This window comes from Patella vulgata, chromosome 4, assembly GCF_932274485.2.
Source record: "Patella vulgata chromosome 4, xgPatVulg1.2, whole genome shotgun sequence".
Classification (NCBI taxonomy): Eukaryota; Metazoa; Mollusca; class Gastropoda; family Patellidae; genus Patella; species Patella vulgata.
In genome coordinates this window covers 81,219,634-81,238,356 of record NC_065882.2, presented here as the reverse complement: position 1 = coordinate 81,238,356, position 18,723 = coordinate 81,219,634, and the positions used below count along the sequence as shown (strand labels likewise).

At 38.3% G+C, this 18,723-nt stretch overlaps 1 protein-coding gene across 1 annotated transcript in view; it reads right to left on the bottom strand.

The window, feature by feature from the left end:
• Window positions 1-13,032, bottom strand: part of LOC126817095 (multiple epidermal growth factor-like domains protein 10) — a 37,817-nt gene extending 24,785 nt beyond the window's left edge. Inside the window, exon 1 of the mRNA XM_050543896.2 lies at window positions 12,809-13,032. The gene's annotated coding sequence lies outside the window, so the exon portion shown is untranslated. The remainder of the gene's footprint in view (window positions 1-12,808) is intronic.
• Between the last annotated feature and the right edge of the window lie 5,691 nt (window positions 13,033-18,723).

The following is an 18,723-nucleotide window of genomic DNA, read 5'->3' as shown; positions in this document are numbered from 1 at the left end:
CTTTGTCTAGATTCATGATAGAAAATGAAACTACAACAGGGGCGCAGATCGCCCAAAATTAGTGGTGGGGACAGTCCATGCGCGGGTGACTTTTGGTAAAGAGAGAGGTTCGGGGGTCCTCCTTCGAAATTTTTTGAAATCTAGACGCTCTAAAACGCACTCTGTGGGTATTTTCACATCATTTTCTGGCAAACAATTCTAATCCCTGAGCCAGCAAATGATACGAAATCTAATCTAAAGACAAATCTTGAAGCCACCGTTCACGATTTATTTTCTCATGTACACTACAAGAACTAGAAATATTTATACTACTGAGATTCCAGCTCCGCCTCCATTCCCGGCCCCGTCTTTATTAGCCCAGCATGGGAGCAGAACAGTAGGACCTTAAACCCCATTTCATTTCATTTCATTTCCATTCCCGGTAGTGTTCGATCCTAATAATAATTTGAAGAATATTTTCTTTAGAAATTTATAAGTGTTCATACAGAGTCGGAACTGTAGGCTGAAAGCAAGGTGGGCGGGTTCGTTTGATTTTTAATGGTTTGCCCCGAATGCTTTGATTTTCAATGGGTTGAGTTTGAGTTGAAGGGTCGCATAAGTTCTCCATTATCTCCAATACTTAGTAAAGCATCTGATATAGATTCATAATAACACGGCATTTTAATACATCAATCATTCATTTCATTTTATTAGACATGAAATGTGTTATATGTATTGGGTCTCTTCATGAATCTCTACAAATTAAATGTTTCAAAATTCGGCAATTTTTTTTTTATCAATATGGCCGCGCATATATCTGCATAATATACACATTAAAGTGACAAATATATATTTTCTTAAAATGCACATTAGGGCGACCAAACTATCAAGTAAAAGCGAGAATTTCAAATTTTCTAAGAAAGTCAAAACATAATTATTTCTATGTCTTTTGCTCAATAGGTTGTCAACTCACAATTATACGATCATAGGTGTCATTCTCACACTTAAAACTCATTTATACGGGAAATAATAACACAATTACCTCCCTTGTTTTCTATTCTCCACCATGGAGTAGCTTTTTCAAACGTTTGAATTTGAAGAGGAAAATTATATTTTTTCCCAATTTCTCAGCTGGCAATAGTGAATTATAGGATTAATAGGATTATTCTTTAACAAGGTAGGACTGTTTATGGATACCACCTATTTTCAGGCTTTATTTTAATAAATTTTAAAAATATAACTTAAAAATATGAAATTTCCGCTTTAAACTCATCGAAAATAGCTGCATTGTTAGGAAGCCTATTGCGGCATGAATCTTTTGCCGACCAGCTGTAAAAACGTCTTTTCGAACGACAACTCTGTCGATTTCCTAGTTTATATTTAATTAATTCGATATCAGTAACTTGTACCTTGCACAGACGAGTTAGCTTTATTAAAAGTTTAAATGTATATTTTACAATTGTGAAATTATATAATAAAAATATATTATTTGAAACTACACCACCAGGGCCCTCACGAGCCTATGTGTCACCGAGGGCTACAGTTTCAGTGACCCCCCCCCCACCCCCTGTACACTGTAAAGATTTTACACTGTATCTAAATAACTATTAAATCAACTTATATGTAAATTTTTATGTTATTTTCCCCTTCAACTCTTCATTTGATCGAAAAACCCTATATCTTGGAAAAATCCTCATTCAGCACCGGATTAACTATGGTGAAGCCTCGAGCTTGATGGGGTCTCAACCTAATATAGGTGACAAGAACTTAGTCAATATTACTTCACAGTAATGACTATATCAGGCCTAATATCAAGGTAATAAATAACGGAGAGACTTTGATTGGGGGGAGGGGAGGGGGCATATCAACGAAGGCAAAGGCTGTAACGTTACTACATACATGTAGTAACCGGCTGGAGTCGTTTTTGACGAACGTCGAACACGGTAAGAACCTTATCATAATACAAGGTTCAACAACCTAAGTTACGGTTCAGGCAGGGGCGTAAATGTGGGGGTGAATCCGTGCACCTAAATTGCATACGTCGTGCCACGCTTCTCTTACAAAACAATAATATAAAATAACCTTGTCAACTTGTCATGTTTTAAAAAATGTTTTTCACTCTTATTCTGTTGTGCGTATGTTGGTCTAAGAAAATTTTGTCGGTCTTAAAATAAGTGTTCACTGCAGTCGGCCTCAAGACTAAATGAAATAAAGAATTAAACAAACAATGCCAAAATAGAAGGGGAAAATCACAAATACTTAATATATGTATGTGTGTGAATCTGTGCACCAGGATTGCAACGTTATAGTATAAAATAACCTAGTCAACTTGTCATGATCTAGTTGTGTCGAGAGGACGTTAACACCCCCCCCCCCCATCTCTCTCTTGTGTCTGTCCGAATACGCCTGTGTGTGAAATAGGTTTATTTGACGTCCGCGAACACCTAAGTGATACCGCAGACAATCCGAATACGCCTTCCCCCGCTTGGATTTTTACCGGATGAACACTCAAAATGTACGAATTTAAAATGAATGTTCCTGCAAAATAAAGAAGTCGTTCCTTTTTCATTCAAAACGTTCCATGTCCGTTTTAAATACGCCTTTTCCGCCTGGGCTTTTTGTCGGATGAAAACTCGAGAATGAATTTTCCTGGAAAAAATACAGGAGTCGTTCATTTGTCATTCAAAACATTTCATGTATCAGAAAATATTTCGCATTTTGTTTTTCGCTTGCAGCTTCCGTATCCACTTTGTTCGCGCCTTGAAATTAGTAATTTATATTTCAAAAAAGTTTAAGATTTTACACGTTGAAATGTAATCGTATTGTCGCCATCCCGTCTATGAGGCTAAACTTAACGCCCATGTTTATGTTCATGTTTCAAAGAAACATATCCGTTTTCAACGATTAATTGAGGCCCTTATTCGGTTTGAAAAAAATCCTTTAGATCAAGAAATTTTTTATCAACTTCCAAAGCGAGAAGCTGAGGGCGAGAGCGCCCAGATAGTTGAGGGAGAGTGAGCGATAACTCGAAGTAAATATAATCTTGCGTTCTCGGGCGAGATCCTCGAATTATTGTCCCGTTTCCTCGCTCTCTCTCTCCCTCTCGTTGTAAAGATTAACGAAATAAATAAAACCATATCTAAACAATCCAAACCATTAGACAAAATTCGAAGTTCTAACCAGTGGCTGCCAGGCAGGATACCCCCACATTTTCGAGAGATGGATAGAGAACAAGCTAAAAAGAAATTGATTTTTCCTACAATCAAGGGCCATAATTCAGGAAATTACAATTCGATATGCGCAAATATCGAAAGGAACTGAGATCTTTGGGTTATAAACTTAACATTTCAAGTTTCAACAACATCGGATAAAAATTGTGACCTCTATAGGGTCTACAACCTTGATATACCATATTTTTACGCTATTTGAGAACCAAGGGCGGCCATTTTGTCTGTCAGTTTTGGGCCGATTTTCAGGAAATTCGAACTCAGCCATCCTTAGGATGTAACGGTGATATAATAATACGGTTTTTTAAATCGAATAAAAATTATGACCTCTATAGGGTCCACAAGCTAAAGACGCGATTTTTCGTACAATCAGGGGCCATAATTCAGGAAGTTAGGGTCCGATAAACGCGGATATCGAAAGGAACCGAGATCTTTGGGTTATAAACTTATATTTCAAGTTTCATCAAAATTAGATGAAAATTGTGACCTCTATAGGGTCCACAAGCTAAAAACGTGATTTGTCGTACTAACAGGAGCCATAATCCATGACGTTTCGATCCGACACATGCCAATATCAAGTTTCGTCAAAATAGGATTCAAATTGTGACCTGTAGAGTGTCCACAAACAAATTGTGGACGGACGTCCGGGCGGACAGGGGCGACGACAATATACGTCCACATGAACATGTGGGTGTATACAAAACAGTATCTACAAAATAATGTAATCAGCAAATTGACTGTTCACCCATCATAGGACCAATACACATTTCATATATAATAAAATAAAATGAATGACTGATGTGTTAAAATACAGTGTTATAATAATATTATACAAATGAGGCTAAATCAGAGGCTTCATTAATCATTGAGAAATTATGCGACCTTTCAACCCAATCAAAGCAGTCCGCTTATAGAAGAAGAATATTGCAATTATTTTATTTTAATACACGCAGTTGCCATGCAAGATACGCCCACATTTTTCAAGAGATAGACAGAAAACGAACTAAAAAAATAATGTGATTTTTTGTACAATCAGGGGCCATAATCCAGTTGGAATTTTCCGGCGTGGTTTTCCCTTGTCAGTGATGCAGGATGGAGGGCCTGACAAGGACAGCTGTCTAGTCGTTCGGATCTGACGAAAAACTGAAAAAACATCGCTTTTCAGTTAAAATTCGATATAAGAGTAGGCCGTAGCGCCACTGCCCGGGCAAAAATTTCCCTCAAAGCACACTGTATAGCGTATGTCCGTCTTCATTAGCCCAGTAGGAGCAGAACAGTAAACGTTAAAGCCCATTTCATTTCATTTCTTATGCAAGGTAGGTCGGTTTGTTTTATTGTCTAAATCCCGAATTACCTGCTGACTCGTTATTCGTCATTGTCGAATCCCGAATAACGTGCTCAATTTCGTTTCAAGTGTGATTGATGTCTATATTTGTAAGTTCTATTTTTTGCGCATTATGGAGACCCGATTTGATCTACTGTACCGCTGCAATTTTAACAATATAGTGATTTTTCAATGGGTTGCTTTTAAGATTATCTCGGTTTTCACTCGGAAATTTCGGAAAAAAATCGATAAATGAAAAAAATCGATTTTTCTGCCAGATGAGTTATGATTTTGCACTTCACGGAATAGTTGCAAGAAGCTTTAATGACGTCGGGCCGACATGACATCATTTTTGTGAAATTGTGGAAAATGTCCTGTTGCCTTCAAGTTAACAAAATAAAATGCCCGAAATCCCATTAATTTTTGGTATTTCCAACGTGCCACAGTCTTCGGACATTGATCACTATCTCTTCAATTAATTTTGAGGGGAACTTAAATAGCTTTAAATTGACAATAGGAATAAAAAAAGTGATCAGTGTAATAAATGTGCTTGATCACTTCATGAGTTTCATTATTAAAAAGATGATTTTCTTATCAAATTTCGGATCAAAAAATGAAATGAAATGGGGTTTAACGCCCTACTGTTCTGCTCCTAACCTGGGCTAATGAAGACGGGCATACGCCATACAGTGTGCTATGAGGGAAATTTTTGCCCGGGCAGTGGCGCTACGGCCTACTCTTATATCGAATTTTAACTGAAAAGCGATGTTTTTTCAGTTTTTCGTCAGATCCGAACGACTAGACAGCTGTCCTTGTCAGGCCTTCCATCCTGCATCACTGACAAGGGAAAACCACGCCGGAAAATCTGAATTAACTTTCTCGGCCAATGCAGGGATCGAACACCCGACCTCCAGGCTAGCGAACCAGCGTCTTACCCTCTAAGCCACGTGATCCCCAAATTTCGAATCAAGCGTGGTGTCGTGTATATTTGTAAATACTAGTTTTTTTCGCATTAAAGAGACCCGATTTAATTTCAATGGGTTGCTCTTTAGGTTATCTCGGTTTTCAGTCCGAAATTTTGGAAAAAATCGATAAATGAAAACAAAAAACGATTTTTCTGCCCGCGATGAGTTCTGATGTCGAACTTGGCCGAGTAGTTGCAAGAAATGCTCGAAATCCCATTATTTTTTGTTATTTTTCAACGTTCGACAGTTGATCAGTGTAATAAATGTGCTTTTTTGTGAATGCAACTGGTTCAGTCTTTAAGTGCATTCGGTGGAATTTATTTCGCAAAAACAGGTTGCTGTATTCACGCAACAGGTCGATTGTGCGCTTTGCGACTTCTGGCGATCCCATGCAATCTAATTGGGAATGTTATGGTGTCAGACATTATTCGGAGCTCAAGGGGAACATACCCATAGCCCCCTCGGCTTACAGGCTACGGTGAACACATCATCCTAGCGCGAACCTTATGCAGAACTATCTAGAAGTATGTGGCTCTTGCCACGTTTAAGCCGATAGATCTGAGTTAGAAAGGATATTAAATAAAATAAAACAAAGTACGAACAATCCAAACCATTAGACAAAATTCGAAGTCCTAAAAAAAAAAAAAAAACCAAAAAAAAACGGTATAGGCAAAATAGTGTAATAAGGCAAAATAGTGTAATCAGCATATGGACTGTTCACCGTGTACAAAATACACGACAAACAGTGGTAACAGGTGTCCGGAAGAGTAAGCTTACCCTGCCTGGCGCCACACCCGCCATAGCTGCATCCAAACTATTAGGCGAAATCTCGGTAAAATAGCGTGATTGGCCAATGGACTATCGGTATGCAAAATGCACGTGATGAACAGTGTTAACGATGTAGTAGACAGACATTATCAGGGAGATCGTATACGCGTCAATTAAATATATCTAGAATAATAGCCGAGCGAGACATGTTATATTTACCAATCGAGTCAATATGACGCCCATAAAACTTTTTAAAGGTTTTAATAAGTTTAGTTCGCAAGTATCCCTGTAGTTGAAGCTTAGATGACAAATGCCTCGATCTACTTAAAAAATCAGAATAAAATGAACAAGCTCTCGCGTAACGAATTAGTTGAGACACAAACACTCCATAAGCTGGTGATATTGGAAACTCAGACCGTGGATATTTTAATAACTCGAAACGTACTATCAGATATTGTAGTTTCCTGTATTTGATATATAAACATAGTAACAACATAAACAGTGTTTCAGACTTAATTGATCATTGGAAATAGTTATCACTGTGTCGAAGAAAGGCCTAGACGATAATGTCACAGCTGACATTTTTTAGTGCCGTGACGAAGGATAGTCACATCTACCCCGTAGTGCCACAATAAAGTAAATAATTTATGAGTCTCATTATTAAACAAGCGGTTGCCATGCAGGATACGCCCACATTTTGCAACAGATGGATAGAGAACAAGCTAAAAACAAAAGCCATTTTTTGTACAATCAGGGGCCATAATCCAGAAGGTTAAGGTCTGAAATGAGCAAATATCAAAAGGGAGTGAGATTATTGGGATATAAAGATATAAATTAAGTTTCATTTCATTTCAATTTTCCCGAAATACGAATTCAACCTGCATTATGCGGGAATGATGATATACTTAAACGGTTTTTAAAATCCGATAAAAAATTGTGACCTCTAGAGAAAGGAAATGAAAATGAGTTTAACGTCCTACTGTTCTGCTTCGAACTGACCTCTAGAGAAGCCACAAGCTAAAAAATACGCTTTTTCGTACAGTCAGGGACCATAATTCCGGAAGTTACGATCTGATATGCGTGAATATCGAAAGCAACCAAGTTTCATCAATATCGGATGACCATTGTGACTTCTACAGGGTTCATAACCTTGATATACCATATTTTTACACTATTCGCGTGCAAGCGGCGGCCATTTTGTCAGGCAGTTTTGGTCCGATTTTCACTTAAATCACCAAAATCGGATGACAATTGTGATCTCTACAGGGTCCACAACCTTGATATACCATATTTTTTTACACTATTCGCGTACAACGGTGGCCATTTTGTCAGGCAGTTTAGGTCCGATTTTCACGAAATACGAACTCAAGCTTTATTACGGTGTATCGGTTATATATTCAAACGGTATTTTAAATCGGATAATAATTGTGACCTCCAGAGGGACCACAAGCTAAAAAAAGGCGATTTTCCGTACAATCAGGGGCCATAATTCAGGAAGTTACAATCCGATATGGGCAAATATCGAACGGAACCAAGATCTTTGGGTTATAAATATGCATTTCAAGTTTCATCAAAATCTGTTCAAAATTGTGACCTCTAGAGGGTCCACATGCTAAAAACTTGATTTATCGTACAATCAGGGGCCATATTCCATGAAGTTTCGATCCGATACATGCCAATATCGAAAGCAGCCGAGATCTTTTGGGGATAAACCTATAATTCAAGTTTCGTTAAAACCTGATAAGAATTGTGACCTGTAGAATGTCCACAAACAATTGTGGACGGACGGACGGGCACATCAAAGTGTGATGTCGGTTCCAAAAACACAAAAATACTGCTATATTTTGGATTAGTTTCTAGTTGTTGTTACTATAACCGACAGGAAAACATGTTCATATGGACGTTTTATGTTTAATACTTAACTGTTGCCCCCCCCCCCCCTATAATCTAACGGAGTCTTTAATTCGTATATTTATAGACAGCTGGTCTCCTTAAAGTGGAAACCTATATTCCATAGAATAATGAGTGAAAAAGTACATAATTCATGAGTTTCATTATTAAAAAGATAATGTTTTTCGAAACAAATTTCGGCTCAAGTGGGATGACGTGTATATTTGTAAGTATTAGTTTTTGCGCATAACGGGGACCCGATTTGCAATTTTTTGCAATATAGTGATTTTTTTTTGATTTTTCATTTGGGTTGCTTTTAAGGTTTTCAACCTGAAATTTCGGATAAATATAATGTTTTTCGTAACAAATTTCGTCTCAAGTGTGATGACGTCTATATTTGTGAGTACTATTTTTTATGTTTTGTTCATTAGGGAGACCCGATTTAATCTACTGTAACGCTGCAATTTTAGGAAAAATTAAGATTGTGAGGATTAAAGGTGGTGACAAATGCAATTATATTGTGATTTGTATTTTTTATCTTTTCCTGCCTTAATTCCGTTATCGGTATTTTACTAGCCCTTTGAATTTCGTCATTAATTAATGTTTAGGGATATTTGCGGGCTAACAGAAATTCTATCAATTCCCCTAGTCTTTGAAATTTAGTTGCTGTGTTAGACACAATGGTACAGATACGCCTGGCCAAATTATATGGTATAGACGTTTTTATGTGTTTGGGGTGACACGAATTGAATTAGACATACTATCTCGAATTCAATTCGTATCACCCCAAACACATAAAAACAGCTCCATCAAAATCGGATAAACATTGTGATCTCTAGAGGGTCCACAACCTTCGTATTGCATACTTTTACACAATTTGCGTACAAAGAGTGGCCATTTTGTCGGGCAGTTTCATTTCGATTTTCCAGAAATTCGAATTCAACCTTCATTATGGTGGAATGGTGATATATTTAAACGGTTTTTAAAATCGGAAAAAAAATTGTGAACTCTTGAGAATACGCAAGCTAAAAATGCGAGTTTTCGAACAATCAGGGGCCATAATCCAGGAAGTTACGTTCGGATATACGCAATTATCAAAAGGAACCAAGATCTTAATGTGTAATGGTGATATATTCACGTGTTTTGGTTTAAATCGGATAAAACCTCAGACCTCTACATGGACCGCAAGCTAAAAACGTGATTTTTTGTACAAGTAAGGGTCATAAATCAGGAAGTTATGATCCGATACGGGCGAATATCGAAAGGAACAAAGATCTTTTGGTTATAAACAAGTATTTCAACTTTGATCACAATCGGATCAACATTTTGACCTCTAGAGGATCCACAATCTTGATATACCAGATGCTATATTTAGGTACGAGGGGGCGCTATTTGTGCGGCAGTTTTGGCCCAATTTTCATGAAATTCGAACTCAACAAACATCACGATGAAACAGCGATATATTCGAACGTTTTTTTTAAATCGGATAATAATTGTGGCCTCTAGAGGGACCGCAATCTAAAAACGCGATTTTTCGTACAATCAGGGGCCATAATTCAGGAAGTTTCTATTCGAATATGCGAATATGGAAAGGACCCAAAATGTTTGGGTTATACTTGCATTTCAATTTTCATCAAAATCGGATCAAAATTGTGACCTCCAGTGGGTCTACAACCTTGATATACCAGATGTTTACATTACATGTATTTGCGTACTAGGTGCGGCCATTTTGTCAGGCAGTTTTGGTCAGATTTTCATGAAATTCGAACTTAATCAAAATTACGGTGTAACGGTGATATATCCGAGAGGTTTTTTTTAAATCGGATAATAATTGTGACTTCTAGAGGGACATCAAGCTATAATCGTGATTTTTCGTACAATCAGGGGTCATAATTCAGAAAGTTACATTCCGATATGCGCGAATATCGACAGGAACCGGCATCTTTGGGTTATAAACTTACATTTCAAGTTTCATCAAAATCAAAAGAAAATTGTGACCTCTAGAGGTCCACAAGCTAAAAACGAGATTTTTCGTACAGTAAGGGGCCATAATCCATGAAGTTACGGTCCGATACATGCCAATATCGAATGAAAACGAGGTCGTAGGGAGATAAACCTATATTACAAGTTTCGTTGCAATCGGATAAAAATTGTGACCTGTAGAGAGTCCACAAACAATTACATTCAGATTAACTATTTAACTATTGGGACGCGCCTTGAAACCTCTAAAGTACACAAGCGAACACGGAAACTAACACCTAATCGATTCATGCCATCATCCCACACAACGGTGTTCGCGACGGGTATACGCCATACCGTGTATTAGGGAGGACATTTAGCTCGGACAGCGACGGCACGGCCTACTCTTATATCAAACTCCAGCTGCCAAGGGCTATTTTACGTGCGCGCTACTGTGTACACGACACTCCAGTGCTTCGTCCCACCGAACGACTATATGTTGCCTCTTGCCAAGTCATCTGTCCTGCACCACACATAGCACAGAATGCCGCCATCCACGGTGGTTTTAGTGTCCGTTGGTGGGGGGGGGGGGGCAACCTTCCGGAACCCCCACTCCCACAGTGCTTCAATATTTTACACACCTATATTTCAATTTTTAACTTTTCAGAGGGCTACTCAAGCCAATTGGATTCGGCGTCTGAGGGAATTTGTCACGAATGTTACCCAACTAAATAAAAGAAAATGCCTCATGGCGACCATCATGCATATTTCAATTTCTCCGAGGGTGCCATCATCCGGATTCCGAATCTACGCATACTGAAATTAAATAACCCAGGAAAAACTATTAGGCGGACTGTCATACTACGACGTGCAGTTGCCGGTCTAGTATTGGGTAGGTCTAACTTCCAAACCAGAAATTACATTCATAGAATGAATTATTTTCTCTCGATACAGCTTATTTATAGGAGACGTAAAACCAATTCAACAGTTTGCGCAATTTACAAATAGTTCTGATCAGAAATTCGCCTTCAGCTGTACGTGACAAGGAGTAAAGACGACTGCTCTATTATTTAATCTTATCCCAGTACAAAAGACTCCCGCGCAAGAGAGTTATTCCAATTTGAACCGTATGTTCGGCCAGAGATGACATTAAATCCCATTACTCTGTCTCTCTCTTGTAGTGAAATGTTCCTATTCGAATGTCGGTCACTACAATATATTATGGAACTCGTGTGAACATCTATGAACTAACGTTCCTAGACCTTGGCAGACATTTTCCTTTATTCTTAGAACTGACAACACAAAAAGGCTCACATGAGAATTGTGAGTCAATGGCCACCTATACAGAGCAAATGCTTAGATCGTAGCAAAGATCAGTGAGAAATGAGGTTTAACATCCACTTAGATCATTTCGGAACTAACATATGGTTCAATTTTATTTCAATAATTCGCTTGCGCGTATGGTGCTTTAGCAGTGGGAGGAAACCGGAGGACCCGGAGAAAAAACACGGGGTTGGACAGTCGACCCTACTCCTTGTCACGTACAACCAGGGAACTAAAACCACGCCAGTTGAATCAATGACAGATCATATGATACAGCCCGCACGTGCTAACCATTCGGCCATCCAATTCTCCAGCAAAGATCGGAAACTTGCAGATGATTGCTTCAAAAAATGAAATGAAATGGGGTTTAACGTCCTACTGTTCTGCTCCAGGCTAGCGAGCCAGCGTCTTACCCACTTAGCCACGTGATCCCCTGATTGCTTCAAATCGGTAATGGGCTTGTCGTTTTTGTTTTACCCTGCTGTACAAGAAATTTACCTTGTACTTTTATCTGATATAAAGTTTGTCAGAGCATGCATCGGTCATCAAGTAAAATGACCACCAAGTAAAGTGCATTTGATAACTGAGCATAAAAAAAAACAATTAAAGTATTTCATCGTGGACAAAATTGATTTTTTTTTAATTCATTTGGTAGACTATTTAAAGTTTGTAAATTGAGTTATTCTAATAAAATAAAATCAGTGCCTTTATCCCGGGCTCGGGCAATAGGCACTAAAATATCATAGGTTCGAGCGATAGGAACTAAAATATCCTAGGTTCGAGCAATAGGGACTAAAATATCCAAAGCGCGAATCCAGGAGTAGACCTAGAAAAACTTTCTGATTTTTTTATATTCGTTCATCATGTGCGGGGGTTCAAGAACGAAAGATTACATAATCGTTCGGACAGTACTAATTACACATTAATCACTGTGTAATTTAATGTTACTAAGTAATGGAAAAGTGGTTAACCAAGATGTTGGAAAAGCTTTCAAAAAATGGGTTCTGCAAAGCAGAGTAGAATATTGTAAATTGTAATATCATATGTATATTGTATGTACTTATGTAAAAAGAAAATACTGAAAAAATCTAAAAGATATTTGTTCTTTATTTTGGCGGAGAAAATATAGGGCTAATAAATTAAAATGAAAATTTGGCGGAAAAAAAATGAAACCAAGAGTGATCACTGGTTCAAACTGTATAGGAATCTATGACAGCGGGAATTCCAAGAACAGCATGAAACGTTGTTTCCTATTTCGCATTGCAATATAACCATAGAATATCATATTTTAGTCTCAAAATAACCGAGATGTTGGTTTATTTTTTTAGATCCCTTGAAATTCAAATATCATTAATTACTTGTATCATATTTACCTTAAACTTTCTGTTTATAACAGCACGGTGTGAAGACTGTATACAGCTTTTATAATTAGTACAGTATTGTTGATACCAACACAGTCGTTTATATCAGCACAGTGTGAAGATTGTGTCAGCGCGTTTATCTTTATAACGAGCTATTGGTCACTGAACATGACTGACAATTACTATATCCTGTCATATTTGCGATGCGAGAGGCAAGTTTGTCTTAAAACTGACTATCAAACACTCACAAGAATAGACAGCAACTGTTTCGCCATTCTGTCGTTAGTTGATTTTATATGTAACACATGCATAATAAGGGGGCAACTGTATTATGTTATGAGGGTTGTGGGGGGGGGGGGGGGGTATGGCAAGTGCCCCCCACCTAGATCCAACATTGTTATTCTTTAAATACACAATGATGACCTTGTCACAGATCTAACCAGTTTATTAAATACATTAAAGTAAACTAATCATTAAAAGCAATCAATATCCCACCTTGTTGAAATTATTTAATATACTGTGATATTTGTTTTTATTTGTGTACATGAACACATTATGTGATATCTTTTAATTTGTCTTATACTATTCACCATATGTTTGGTGCCATATATCCCGGTTGGAGCTGACGTGCCATAAAACTCTATTTCATTCATTCATTCCTTTTTGATGAAATAAAATATTCAAAATTCTTGATCTTTTATTTTTAGTTTGTATATAGATGACACATAGTTTATTTTTAATGGGGGGTATATGTACCATTGCTTACTAAACATAATTTATATAAGTATAAATATTAATACTACTTCAATAGATTAACTAGTAATTATTGTATTTAGTCTTTTATCATGCTTTACTTATATTATATTAAAGGTATGGATATATATGTTCTTGGCTACTAGACATAATTTATATAAATACATAGATAAATGTTATTTAAAGTAGCTAAGTCTCTAACTCAATACAATTAAATCAACATTGATGTTGGGATCTTACCGAGAAAAGATGGGATTCTGACAATCTGATTAAAACACAGATCCTATTTCGTTTCGTTTTTTATAGTTCAAAATTTCGTTTTACTTGTCTTCAGAGCACTAGGATCTGGAAGAGTTGTTATATAACAGGCGTTCTGGTTGAGGAATTAGCCAATGAAACGGTCTGTTACGGCGAGTTCTTGAGGTACTCTGCACGGAACCATGGGGAAACCCGTAGAAACGTCAACGATGATTGATTAATCAATGTCTGACGTCATAGGGTAGAAAGCCACTCGTATGACCCCTGTCGCGACCTCCCATTACAACAGGTCAGACCTTCATGTAGTGTAGGACATCGAAAGTATAAAAAACGAAATGAAATTTAGATCTGTATTTTAATCAGATTGGGCTTCCGATATCGAATATTTAAAACAAAATAAACTTTTTACTACTGATACACGAATCGTGTATCATAATGCGTTTCGGTGCCTTTTGTTGTTGTTCTTAGTGTTTAACGTCCGCTTCCATCGAAGGTAATATCGCAGACAAGTCTTATTTTTCATTTGTATTATCTCAGCGCACCCACAGGGGTCTTTCCTGTGGGAGGAAACCGGGTAAACTCACGAGGTTGAGAAGGCGCCCCTATTTCCAAGCCACATACGCTCACACCAGGGATGGAAAGCACAGCCGCAATCCAGAGGTGACCGGCCAGCTAGAGGTCGAAGCGCGGCATTCTAGAAAACTAGGCCATCCCAACCCCCCATTTTCTGCAGAGCATGCGTAATAAATACTCTGTAGACTGGAATATCCAGACGCTAGAGATTGTCATTCGATTGAGGTGACCGGCCAGCTAGCGGTCGAAGTGCGGCACTCTAGACCACTAGGCCACCCCCCCCCCCATTCTCTGGAGGGCATGTGCAATAACTACTATCTGTGTAAACTGCAATAACCAGACGCTAGAGATTGCCATTCGATTGAGACTTCTGGCGTATTTCGTCGAACATAAATGATTAGAAATTACAGTTAAAACTGAAATGATTGAATGTAAATCAGTTTATATACATTTATATTACATTATTATATGAATTGCGACCCATTTGTGTCAATTTCTAGGTCCCAAATATTAGCAATTTAGCTCCTTCAGATAGAGCAATTACTGTATTTTATTTTTTTATCATGCTTTATATGTCCTTGTCTAGTAAGGGATCACGGTGGGTAAGACGCTGGCTCGCTAGCATTGGCCGAGAAAGTTCATCCAGATTTTCCGGCGTGGTTCCCCCTTGTCAGGGCCTGACAAGGACAGCTGTCTAGTCATTCGGATGGGACGAAAAACCGAGGTCCCGTGTACACATTGACGTGCACGAAAAGGATCCCTTGACAGTTGGAATTCGATATAAGAGTAGGCCGTAGTACCGCTGTCCGGGCATAATTTCCCTCGTAGCACACTGTATGCCCGTCTTCATTAGCCCATTTCGGAGTAAACCAGTAGGACGTTAAACCCCATTTCATTTAATATTATGTTTTAAATATTGATGTATGTAAAAGATTTGATATGTTTAGTTTTAATTATACTTTCTGTGATATTTGTTTTTATTTACATATATGAATACATTTCTGTGATAATGTGTTAATTTGTCTCGTTAAATTCGCCACATGTTTAGTGCAATATAGCTTGGTTGCAGGTGACGTGTCATAAAACCCTATTCATTTCATTTCACTTCATTTTCATCCAAGGGATTAGACACGCTTCCTTTCCAGACCACCTTTCCTGCACCACCGACAAATTCCGAGGACCTTTCGTGGCCATCACCGGGATCGAGCCCGGTATCTCTTGGATAGTGAGTCTTCTATGTCTTACATACTGAGCCACCGTGGCGTGCCAACATGGATATTATACACACACACACATGATTGGTATAGCTTCATTCAATCCTCTCTTTTATTTGTAACAATTTATGACAACTAGAGCTTCTGGTCTCTTCATTTTAATAAGGTGAACCCCGGTGGTTCAGCTAGTAAGTCGCTGCCTTGCTAACATAGAGGTCCCGTGCTCGATCCTGGTTTAGCCGAGAAAGATCGTCGGGATTTTTCGTTTTGGTTCCCCATTGTCAATGATGCAGGACGGAGGGCCTAGCAAGTGACAGCTTGTTTGAGACAAACCTGCTGTGTGGGCCTATTGGCTTTCTTGCATTATGTTCTGACGTGCATGACGAACAGAGACAGAGAGAGAGAGAGAGAGAGAGAGAGAGAAATGGGTTTAACGTCCACTCGACACAACTAGGTCATTTCGGGACTAACATATGGTTTAATTTTATTTCAATAATTCGCCTGCGCATAGGGGTCTTTAGCAGTGGGAGGAAACTGGAGAACCAGGCGAAAACCCACGAGGTTGGACAGGCGACCCTACTCCTTGTCACGTACACCCGGGGATTCGAAACCACGCCAGTCGACTCAATGACAGACTTTATGATACAGCGCGCGCACGCTAACCATTAAGCCACCAAACCCCCCTCATGACGAACAAGGAAGAAAATATCAAGAGGTTAAATTATATATACACGACATTAATCATCAACGGGTTTCCCATTTTACGTACTATCCTGGTGTACAGGTCCTGGTGTACGGGAAATACTCTCATTAATACCAGTTTCTACATCCACACTTATCTGATCAACATTGTGAATTTCTAAGATCTAACGTTTCTCAAGTAAGAGAGGTTTATTTGTGTCAATGTTCCGGATAGATGTTTCCGATTCTAACTGTAATAATGTATATTGAAATAAATGAGTAATGTTATAGTGTTAATTTTAATACCAGTTTGAAGTTTGTGGTGTGTGTATGTGAGGGAGGGGGGGGGTAAATGTGATTTATTTTTTTTTAACTTTTTTTTAAAACAATATTTTTATTCAGGTTGTTTGAATGGGATGGGGGAACAGACTTAGTCTATGTAAAAAAAACCCTCCCTAAATAATTTGTATATATATATATATATTATTAATGCAAAATGGTTGTATATACATAGTTAAAATGGCAAACACATACATATTATATAAATATAATAAAATTGGTGAAAATGTACAGTATATATAGTAGTTAATAATTATACATATACAACCATAGTACGAGGTTTTTAACTAATAGGCAACATTAGAGAGACTAGCCAATATTATACATAAAATAGACGATAAAGTATTATTTGATCGAGATTAAAATGTGTTTGACATATCTATAAACTTGTGGACATGATTAAAGACTGTAGGTTGTAGAGCCGAATAAAAGGCAGTTTATAGTTTTAAAATCATGTTGTAATTTATCTATTGTTTCTGTTCGTGAATTTGAATGTAAGGAACATCGCAGAAGGCAATGATCGGGATCTTCAAATATATGACAGCGGAGGCATGCGGGGCTGTCGGCAACATGTCCTTGGAATGTGTGATTTATTTTTAGGTGGCTGTAGCCCGTGATTAGCAACAGTATGCGAATTAAATAGGTTCTAATTCAATTCTCGGTGATTCGCTCGACAAGTGGGTCCCCGCAATCGATCCCTAAATTCTCCGGAATAATAAGGCTACCCAAATGACCTAAAGACAAGTTATTTCGATAAACGATCCGCCGTAAGTCTCTATGAAAATGTAATATCATTTGATATTGTATCATACAAGGAACGATCCAAGCCAATTTCTCCAAACATCCAACCATACACCTGATGATGTCAAGATATAATTTAATAGTTGATCGCCAGAAAATGTATGCCTAATTGTTTGAAATTGTTAAACAGTTTCACAGTTAGGGATTAAATGGATAGAAGTCAAAGAAATTGGAGAAAATATGTTTTTATGCGATATAATATACCCCCAGCCACCAACACCACACGCCCCCCCCCCCCCTCCCAATGATAGAGATCTATTTCAAGAAGAACTAGACAATGTAATATCCTTTTGACTTGCTGCGCCCCCGGATGTCGACCATTAAATTGGAAACCAATGAAACCTGTGAAAGAGTCAGACATATTTGTTTTCGGGGTCGTTCCCGCTTGTCAGTGGTTCAGGAAGGGAGCCTGGCAATGGACGAAAAACAGAGGTCCCGTGTACACATTGGCGTGAAGGTAAAAGATCCCTTGGAAGTTTGAATTCGATGTAAGAGTAGTCCGGGCAAAATTTCCCTCAAAGCGCGTTTGCCCGTCTTCATTACCCCAGTCGGCGTAGAACAGTTGGACGTTAAACCCCATTTAATTTCATTTATTTGCTGATTTGCGAGTTACTGACTGGTGTCATGGCGGCTTTCACATTATAAGAAACATCGCTTTGAAAATGTAGAACGCATTACCACAAAGAAAAACTGCTCGGACTATATTATAGAGCAGGAGCCCAGGGGGTAACCTAGCTGAAAAGTGTACCAATTTTCTCCTATATGATATCAATGTATATCTGGTATCATCAGAATGTAAGTCTACTGGGTTTCTGGTGGTTGGTGTGGTATTCCACGCCCAAAATGCCATGCCCCCAACTAGTCTAGATTAGCTCAAAAGTGTACCACATGAAAATCGTACAGCAATGTACCGTACATCTTCAGGTATTACAAAAACACTCAGACAGACATTTCTAGTGGTGGGGTACCCCTGACAGAGCTGTGTAATTGCCAGACATTTGTAGTGATGGAGTATCTCTGACAAGAGTTATCTAATTTCCAGACCAAAGCTAGGCTAGATTAGCCCAAATCTGTACCACCTAAAACAGCTTTGGAAATGTTCAGTACCACCACAGGAATCATGAATTACCACTGCCAGACAGTTTGTGCGGTGGGTTGCCCCTAACAGACACGCCCAAAATAACACGACCCCCAACTAGGATAGATTAGTCGGCACTGTTCCTGTGCTCCAAAAAATTAAAAATTGTGCCAGGATGCGTAGAATGGTACACTGCAGTAAGATTTTCATATGGTACACTTTTGAGCTAT